The sequence below is a fragment of the Macaca nemestrina genome, chromosome 6, assembly GCF_043159975.1.
Source record: "Macaca nemestrina isolate mMacNem1 chromosome 6, mMacNem.hap1, whole genome shotgun sequence".
NCBI classification, from domain to species: Eukaryota; Metazoa; Chordata; class Mammalia; order Primates; family Cercopithecidae; genus Macaca; species Macaca nemestrina.
The window spans coordinates 1,639,679-1,649,910 of NC_092130.1; the positions used below are offsets into that span (position 1 = coordinate 1,639,679).

The following is a 10,232-nucleotide window of genomic DNA, read 5'->3' on the forward strand; positions in this document are numbered from 1 at the left end:
CCAATCCTACTCAAACTATTCCAAAAAATAGAGGAGGAGGGAAAACTTCCAAACTCAGTTCCATGAGGCCAGTATTACCCTGATACTAAAACCAGACAAAGACACATCAAAAAAAGAAAACTACAGGCCAATATCCCTGATGAACATTGATGCGAAAATCCTCAACAAAATACTAGCAAACCAAATTCAGCAACACATTAAAAAGATTATTTAAGGACCGGGCACAGTGGCTCACACCTGTAATCCCAGCACTTTGGGAGGCTGAGGCAGGCAGATAGCTTGAGCCCAGGAGTTTGAGACCAGTCTGGGCAACATGGCAAAACCTCTGTCTCTACAAAAATGTTTTCAATTAGCTGGGCAATAATCACGCTGCTGCACTCAAGCATAGGTGACAGAGTGAGACCTTGTCTCAAAAAAAAAAAAAAAAAAAAGATAATTCATAATGATCTTGTGGGATTCATCCTAGGGATGCAAGGATGGTTCGACATATGCAAATCAATCTATGTGATACATCCTATTAACCAAATAAAGGACAACAGCCATATGATCCTTTCAATTGATGCTGAAAAAGCATCTGATAAAATTCAACATCCCTTCTTGATTAAAAACCCTCAAAAAACTGGGTATAGGATGAACATACCTCAACATAATAAAAGCCATATAGGATGGATCCACAGCTAATATCATACTAAACAGGGAAAAACCAAAAGCCTTTCCTTTAAGATCTGGAATAGGACAAGGATGCCCACTTTCACTACTGTTATTCAACGTAGTACTGGGAGCCCTAGCTAGAGTAATCAGACAAAAGAAAGAGAGGGCATCCAAATTGGAAAGGGAGAAGTCAAATTATCCTTGTTTGAAGATAATATGATATTATATTTGGAAAAACCTAAAGACTTCACCAAAATCTATTAGAATGAATGAACAAATTCAGTAAAGTTTCAGAATGTAAAATCAACATACAAAAATCAATAGCATTTCTATATGCCAGCCTCAAAAATCTGAAAAAGAAATCAAGAAAGTAATCTCATTTATAATAGCTACAAATAAAATATCTATAGATAAACGTAAAAGAAGTGAAAGATCTCTACAATGAAAACTGTAAGACATTGATGCAAGAAATTAAAGAGCACAAAAAATGGAAAGATATTCCATGTTCACGGATTAGATGAAATAATATTGTTAAAATGTCCATACTACCCAAAGCAACCTACATGTTCAGTGCAATCCCTTTCAAAACACCAAGGACGTTCTTCAGAGAAATAGAAAAAAAAATTCTAAAATGTGTATGAAATCACAAAAGAGCCAGAATAGCCAAAGCCATCTTAAGCAAAAAGAACAAAACTAGAGGAATCACATCACCTGACTTCAAATTATACTACAGAACTATAGTAACCAAAACAGTATGGTACTGGTATTAAAACAGGCACATACACCAATGGAACAGAATAGAGAACCCAGAAGTAAATCTACAGAGACCTCATTTTCTACAAAGGTGCCAAGAGCACACAATGGGGAAAGGACAGTCTCTTCAATGAATGGTGCTGGGAAAACTGGATATCCATATACAGAAGAATGAAACTAGACCCCATCTCTTACCATATAAAAAAATCAAAATGAATTGAAGACTTAAATCTAAGCTCTCAAATTATAAAACTACTAAAAGAAAACATTGGGAAAACACTCCAGGAAGTTGGTCTGGGCAAAGATTTCTTGAGTAATACTCCAAAAGGACAGGTGACCAAAGCAAGAATGGTCAAATGGGATTACATCAGATTGAAAAGCTTCTGCACAGCAAAGGAAACAATCAACAAAGGAAAGAGACAACCCATAGAATGGGAGAAAATATTTGCAAACTATCTGACCAGGGATTAATAACCAGAATATACAAGGAGCTCAAAAAATTAAATAGGAAAAAAAATCTGATAATCTGATTTTTAAATGGGCAAAAGATCTGAACAGATGTTTCTCGGAAGAAGACATACAAATGGCAAACAGGTATATAAAAAGATGCTAGGGCAGGGCGCGGTGGCTCATGCCTGTAATCCCAGCAGTTTGGGAGGCCAAGGCAGATGGATCACTTGAGGTCAGGAGTTTGAGACCAGCCTGGCCAACATGGTGAAACCCCGTCTCTACTACAAATACAAAAAGTAGGTGGGCGTGGTGACGTGCACCTGTAATCTCAGCTACTGGGGAAGCTGAGGCAGAGGAATTGCTTGAACCCAGAAAGAGGCGGGGGTTGCAGTGAGCTGAGATTGTGCTACTACCCTCCGCCCTGGGTGACCAAGCGAGACTCAAAAGAAAAATGGGCAAAGAACGAGCAAACAATTCACCTACACATCCAAAAAAAAATTAGGGAGTCCTTAAATATATGAAAGAGTGCACGTTCCCACTCACAAAAAGAGAATTGTTAATTAAAATCACACCAACATATATTTTTGATCTATCATATTGTCAACCCACTCTATTGTCAAGTTTGTGGATAAATAGGCACCCATATTAGTTGGCTCAGGCTGCCATAACAAAATACTATAAACTGGATGGCTTCAACAACAAAAAAATTATTTTCTCACAGTTCTTGAGGCTGGAAGGTCTAAGATCAAAATGCCAGCTGATTTGGTTGCTGGAGAGGGCCCCTCCAGGCTTGCAGACAGCTGCCAGATTGCTGTGTGCTCCCATGGGTGCACAGAGAGCAAGCTCTCTGGTGTCTCTTTTTATAAGAGCACTAATCCCATTAAACTGGGGCTCCACTCTCATTACTTCATGTAACCTTAATTAACTCCTAACCCCATCTCTAAATACCATTGCCCTGGGGGTTAGAGCTTCAGCATGTAAATGTGGGAGGGACACACACATTCAGTCCGTAACAGTTCTTGTGAAGGGCCATTGGGTTATGTCTATCAAAATTTACACTGCATTGATCTTTGACCAGACCATCCTGCTGCCTACTGATACAGCGATTGCTATGGGCTGAGTTGTATCTCCTCAAAATTCATGTTGGTGTCCTAGCCCCCCGTACCTCAGGATGGTACTGTATTTGGAAATGGGGCCTTTGAAGAGGAAATTAAATTGAAACCAGGTCATTATTGTGGGCCCGAAACAATCTGCCCGGTGTCCTTCTAAGAAGAAGAGATGGAGACACAGATCCACACAGAGGGCAGACCATGTGAGGACACTGGGAAGGAGCCAGGGAGAACGGCCTCAGAATGAGAAAAATCTGCTGACACCTTGACCTTGGGCTTCTGGCCGCCAGAACTGTGAGAAAATACATTTCTGTTGTTGAAGCCGCCCAGTCTGTGGTATTTGTTAGGACAGCCCTAGAAAAATATTACAGTGGCACGCACGCAAAATTCCGCATGTAGTAATTGACTCATTGCCACATCGTTCATGATAGAAAAGGGTGGTATCACTCTGAGTGCACATCTATAGGTTGCTGATGACATTAACTATGATCCATCTATCTGACAGGAGGCCATGCAGCTGTGCAGATGACGGAGGAAACACTGCGTGCTAAAAATAAAGGATGTTCACTTATGACATTAAGTTCAAAAAGTAAACGAACTGCAGGACAGACTACATAGTATACTCTCTTCTCACTTGTGTTAGAACAGAGGAGAGGGAATAAGAACACATGATATTTATTTGTATTTGCATGAAAAATATAAAAGATGAAGTTTACACAGAAGCCAATGAAACTACTTACCTGTCTAGTGAGGATGATTGATTTGATCTCTGAACCATGTGAACATATGCTGGTGAATGTGTCCCATGTCGATGCTGCCCTGTGGACAAATCCTGCGTGGTTGTCTCCCATGTGGATGTACAACGTGGATATATCCCATGTGGATGTTATCCCCTGTGAATACATCTGTGTTACTGTATCCCGTGTGAAATTATCCACATGCATGCCTCCCGTATGAATATGTCTCGTGTGGCAGCATCCGTGTGCATGTGCCCGTGTGGCTGTATCCATGTACATGCGTCCTATGTGGGTGTATCCCAAGCGAATGTTTCCGCATGGACGTGGCCCATGTGGATGTATCCCACCTGAAGCTACCACATGTGCGTGTGCTATCTGGTAGTCATTAATGCTGCTCACTGAAATTGCTGGTTTTCCTCCTCCTAGGCTCGTGGTCAGATTGCATTTCCGCATCGCTGGAAGTCAGAAGCAGCCATGTGACTTGCATAAGTCAATGAAGTGTGAGCAGAAGTGACAGATGCCATGTTCTTTCTCCTGCCCAGAGATCAGCAATGTTCAGGCAGTCGAGGCTCTGTCGGCCAGGATCCTCAAGGGAAGTTACACGGAGTAAAGCTGCCAGCACCCGGGAACAGACACGCAGTATGAGTGAGGTTGAAGCCACAGAGACCTTGGCATTGTTACCACAGCACAACCAAACTTACCCTGACTGACACAGTTATTTATTTTAAAAACTAAGATTTGAATTAGGCCAGGCATGGTGGCTGACACCTGTAATCCTAGCACTTTGGGAGGCCGAGGCGGGCAGGTCACCTGAGGTCAGGAGTTCGAGACCAGCTTAACCAACATGGTGAAACCCCATTGCTACTAAAAATACAAAAATTAGCCAGGCATGGTGGCACGTACCTATAATCTGAGCTACTCGGGAGGCTCGGGCAGGAGAATTGATTGAACCCTGGAGGCCAAGGCTGCAGTGAGCCGAGATCATGCCACGGCACTCCAGCCTGGGCGACAGAGCAGGACTCCATCTCAAAAAATAATAATAATAATAATAATAAGACTTGAATTAAAAATAAAAACACAGGAATTAGTCTGTATCCAGCCAGGGGAGAGAAGTCACAGCGTAGGGGGGTCACCTCGTCTTGCTGCACTTTGCTTTATTGCTCTTCCTAGATACTGCAATTTTCCGAGTTGAAGGTTTGTGGCTACCTTGCACTGAACAAGTCCATCAGGGCCATTTTTCCAACAGCACGTGCTCACTTCCTGTCTCTGTCACGTTTTGCTAATCCTCCCAATATTTCACGCTTTTTCCTTATTATTATATCTGTTATGGTGATCTGTGATCAGTGATGGTTCAAGTGACTATTGCACTTGCTTTGGGCACCAGGAACCGTGCCCATGTAAGACAGTGAACTGAATCCATATGGGTGTGCTCTGACTGCTCCACCCGCCAGCCATTTCCTGTTTCTCTCCCTCTCCTCCAGCCTTCCTATTCTCTGAAACACAACAATATTGAAATTAGACCTATTAATAACCCTACAATGGCCTCTAGGTGTCCAAGTGAAAGGAAGCGCCATGCATCTGTCACTTTAAATCGAAAGCTAGAAATGATTAACCTAGAGAGGAAGGCTGCTGAAAGCCTTCTTTCATCTTAAAAGGTTGTTTTTCTCCTTCCAATTTGGAGAGAACTTAAAACATTTCCATGAGCCCCTAGAAGCACTCTGGGCCCTAGGCACTGTGCCTACTGCACCTGTAGACAGGTCAGCACTGCCCGGTGGGCAGGGTTAAGATGACTTGCTTGGCCAGGCTGCGGCCACCTGCTCACCTGGAGCCTAAGGAGGTGAGGTTCACCCAACCACATGAGCCGAGAGTGGGAGAGAGGGGTCCACAAGAAAAACCCAGGGTCTTTCTCCAAAGAAGGCAGGATGTGGAAAGTTCCCACGCAGGCAAACCACAGATGACCCCAGGCCCGATGCAGCTGAGGCTGAGGTTGCAGTCCTCAGCGGGTCACCCCATTCTCAGATCCACACTTTTCTGGGGCCAGGCCTGAGGCTAAGCCGCGCGGGGGTGAGAGAACTGGGAGCAGGGGGAAGGGCAGGCAGAGCACTAACCCCTAGGACCTCTTTCCCTGGAGAGGCAGCAGTTTGAGAATAAAACCCAGAGGCCTTTCTGACAATGGTGGCTGATAGCAGACCTGGCTGAAGCCATTCGTTCTTTCTTTCAGTCAACTTTCATTAAGTGTTAAAACCTTTGATCTTACTTAATGGCAAAAAGACCTGCAGACCACACAGTGCTTTGACACAGAGGGGACGAAGACACGCCACGTTGCACGGCATGTAGAGTCTCCCTGGACTTCGAATTCGATGCCTTGTCACTATGCATCCCTTACCCTTCCCTTTTAACTAATAGTTGTCATATGTGTTATATCTGTATATATGGCAGACTCCATCAAACAATGTTATCATTTTCTCCTTTAGCAGCCATTCGTATCTTTAAAGAATTTAAGAGGAGAAAAATAGTCTGGTATATTTACCTGGACATGTAGCATTTCTGCTGTTCTTTCGTTTCTGAAGTCCCAAGTTTTCCTGTGGTATCCTTGCCCTTCAGCCTGAAGAACTTCCTTTAACATTCTTTTTCTTTCTTTCTTTCTTTCTTTTAGAGATGAGGTCTTGCTCCGTTGGCCAGGCTGGAGTGCATGGCGTGATCGTGGATCACTGCTGCCTCAAACTCCTGGGCTCAAGTGATCCTCTCACCTCAGCCTCTGGGGAAGCGGGGATTACAGAGGTGCACCACCCTGCCAGCTAATGGTTTTTATTTTTATTACTTAATTAATTTATTTATTGAAACAGGATCTCACTCTGTTACCCAGGCTGGAATGCAGTGGTACAATTATGGCTCACTGCAGCCTCGATCTCCTGGACTCAAGCCATTCTCCTGCCTCAGCCTCCCAGGAAGCTGGAACTATAGGCACATGCCCCCACACCCAATTAATTTTTTAATTTTTTGTAGAGATGGGGTCTTTCCATGTTGCTCAGGGTGGTCTTGAACTCTTGGGCTCCAGTGGTCCTCCTGCCTCAATAACATTTCTTTTATAGCAGGTCTGCTGGCCACAAATGTCCTAGTTTTCCTTGATCTGGGAATATTCCTGAAGGAACGTTCATGGGATATATAGGATCCTGGGTGCTGTAGAGTCAATGTTTGCATCCCCTCAAAATCCATATGTTGAAACCTCAGCCATATTGTGATCGTATTGAGATGTGGGGCCTTTGTGGGGGTGCTAGGATCATGAAATCAGAGCCCTCCTGACTGGGATTAACATTCTTTTTTTTTCTTTTTGAGACGGAGTCTTGCTCTGTCATCCAGGCTGGAGTGCAGTGGAGTGGCGCAATCTCAGCTCATTGCAAGCTCCACCTCCCGGGTTCACACCATGATCCTGCCTCAGCCTCCCAAGTAGCTGGGACTACAAATGCCCACCACCTCGCCTGGCTAATTTTTTGTATTTTTAGTAGAGACGGGGTTTCACCATGTTAGCCAGGATGGTCTCGATCTCCTGACCTCATGATCTGCCCGCCTTGGCCTCCCAAAGTGCTGGGATTACAGGCGTAAGCCACCATGCCCAGCCAGGATTAGCATTCTTATAAAAGAGGCCCCAGAGAGCTCCCTTGTCCCTCCCACTATGTGAGGACACAGTGAGAAGCAGCTGTCTATGATGCAGAAAAGGGGCCCTCACTAGATGGCGAATCTGCCCATGCAGTAATCTTGAACTTCCCAGCCTCCAGAACTGTGAAATTCTCTGCTGTTTACAAGTCACTCAGCCATCACATTCTGTCATAACAGCCTAAATGGACTAAGACACTGGGTTAACAATTATTTCCCTTCAGCACTTGAAAGATGTTGCTCCCGGGTCTTCTGGCCTCTGGGATTTCTCCGGAGCAATCCACAGTCTGCTATTCTCCTGTATGCCATGTGTCACTCTTCTCTGGCTTTTTTCAAGATTTATTCTTCATCTTTCGTTTACATTGGCATGATTAAAATGTGTTTGAGTGTGGTTTTCTATAAGTTTATCCTTTTGGAGATTTGCTGAGCTTCTTGAATCTGTATAAATGTTTAGTAAGCTTGGGAAATTTTCAGCCATTATTTTTTCAATGTATTGTTTTCTGCCCAGTCACCTTGTACTCTCTTTCTGAGACTCCAATAACACAAATCATCAACCTTCTCATATTGCCCCATGGCCCCTGAGGCTCTTTTTCTTTTTTCACTCTTTGTTTCTATTATTCAAATTGGATTGTTTCTACTGTTCTACCCTCAAGTCCACTCTTTCCTCTGTCATCTCCATTCAGTTACGTATCTCATCCACTGGACTTTTGATTTCAGATATTGTATTTTCCAGCTCTAAAATTTCCATTGGTTGTTTCTATTTGTGTGCTGAAAGCATTTACCTTTTCATGTTTTTTTCTAGGAATATTTGCCTTTACCTCTTGGGGCACAGTTCTTTTTTTTTTTTTTTTTTTTTTTCTTTGAGTCAGAGTTTTACTCTTGTTTCCCAGGCTGGAGTGCAGTGGTGTGATCTCAGCTCACTGCAACCTCCACCTCCTGGATTCAAGTGATTCTCCTGCCTCAGCCTCCCAAGTAGCTAGGATTACAGGCGCGTGGTACCACACTCGGCTAATTTTTGTGTTTTTAGTAGAGATGGGGTTTCACCATGTTGGCCAGGCTGGTCTCGAACTCCTGACCTCAGGTGATCCACCCGTCTCAGCCTCCCAAAGTGCTGAGACTACAGATGTGAGCCATCACACCTGTCATTTTTTTTTTCTAGGAATGTTTGCCTTTACCTCTTGGAGCACAGTTCTAAGAGCCGCTACAATGTCTGGGTTATCTGGAGACCAGCATCTCTTGCTGGTTAACTTTTCTCTTGAGAATTGGTCACATTTTGTTGGTTATTTCAACTTCAATTAATTTTGGATTGCATCCTGGACATATTGAATATCACGCCTGAGACCCTGGGTGTTTGTTAAAATTCTCCGGACAGTGACATTTTACTGTGGTGGCTTTAGCAAGCAATCGATCCTGACTAGGTTCAGATCATACATGCTGCCTCATCTTCTATGTGTGGTAGATGCAATGCCACCTTCATTTTCAAAGACTTTGCTTGGTGGAATGTAAGGTGGCACAGCTGCCCTGGAGTTAAGTGTGACAGTTTCTTGCGATGCTAAACATGACTTACCATGTGACTCTACAATGACACTCTTGGGCATCTGTCTCAGAGACATGAAAACTCATGTTTAACAGAAACATGTACATGAATCTTCATAGTCACTGTGTTTACCACAGCCCAAAACTGGGAACAATCCAAATATCCCTCATGGGGGGAAACGTTAAAAGAACTCTGAAACATCCATGCAATGGAATATTACTCAGAAATAAAAAGGAACTAGCTATTGATACATGTAGCAACTTGGATGGATCTTGCAGACCTTATGCTTTGCGAGAAAAGCTAATCTTAGAAGGTAACATACTGTATGATTCCATTTACATAATTTCTCAAAATGACAAAGCTACAGGAATAGAGAACAGATTAGCACTTGCCAGAGCACAGGGAAAGGCATGGAAGTGAGTAAACTGTACAGCGGTAGCACAGGGAGTTTGTAGTGACAGGAGTGGTTCAGGGTCTTGATTGTGGTGGTTACACAAATCTATACAAAAATTGCATAGCACTATACAAACACACACACACACACACATGCTTGTAAAAACTAGTGAACTCTGAATAAAGTCTGTAGTCTAGTTAATAGCATTGTGCCAATGTCAACTTCCTGGTTTTAGTATCATACTACAATGTCTTATATAATTATATAAGATATCCCCATTGGGGTTGACAATGGAGGATAAAAATGGCAAAAAAAAAAAAAAGAAAGAAAAAAGATATTCCCCTTGGGGGAAGCTGGGTGAAGAGTACACAGGATTTTCAGCACTATCTTCGCAACTTCCGATGAATCCATAGTTATTTAAAAGTGAAAAACTTTTTTTTTTTTTTTTTGAGATGGAATCTCACTGTCGCCCAGGCTGGAACGCAATGGTGTGATCTCAGCTCACTGTAATCTCCGCCTTCAAGCAATTCTCCTGTCTCAGCCTCCCAAGTAGCTGGGATTACAGGTGCACAACACCACGCCCAGCTAATTTTCATATTTTTAGTAGACACAGGGTTTCACCATGTTGACCAGGCTGGTCAGGAACAGCCAAATGTGAAAACCTTTTTTTTTTTTTTGAGACAGAGTTTTGCTCTTGTTGCCCAGGCTGGAGTACAGTGGTGAGATCTCAGTTCACTGCAACCTCCACCTCCCAGGTTCAAGCGATTCTCCTGCCTCAGCCTCCAGAGTAGCTGAGATTACAGGCTCAAGCCACCATGCTCAGCTAATTTTTGTATTTTTAGCAGAGATGGGGTTTCACCATGCTGGCCAAGCTAGTCTAGTACTCTTGATCTCAGGTGATCTGCCCACCTTGGCCTCCCAAACTGTTGGGATTACAGGCGTGAGCC

General features: G+C 43.4%; 1 long non-coding RNA gene across 1 annotated transcript in view; it reads left to right on the forward strand.

The window, feature by feature from the left end:
• LOC105483989 (uncharacterized) overlaps positions 1-9,139 on the forward strand; it is a 14,984-nt gene extending 5,845 nt beyond the window's left edge. Inside the window, exon 2 of the long non-coding RNA XR_011624400.1 lies at positions 4,127-9,139. This is a non-coding gene — a long non-coding RNA (uncharacterized lncRNA). The remainder of the gene's footprint in view (positions 1-4,126) is intronic.
• Positions 9,140-10,232: the final 1,093 nt, after the last annotated feature.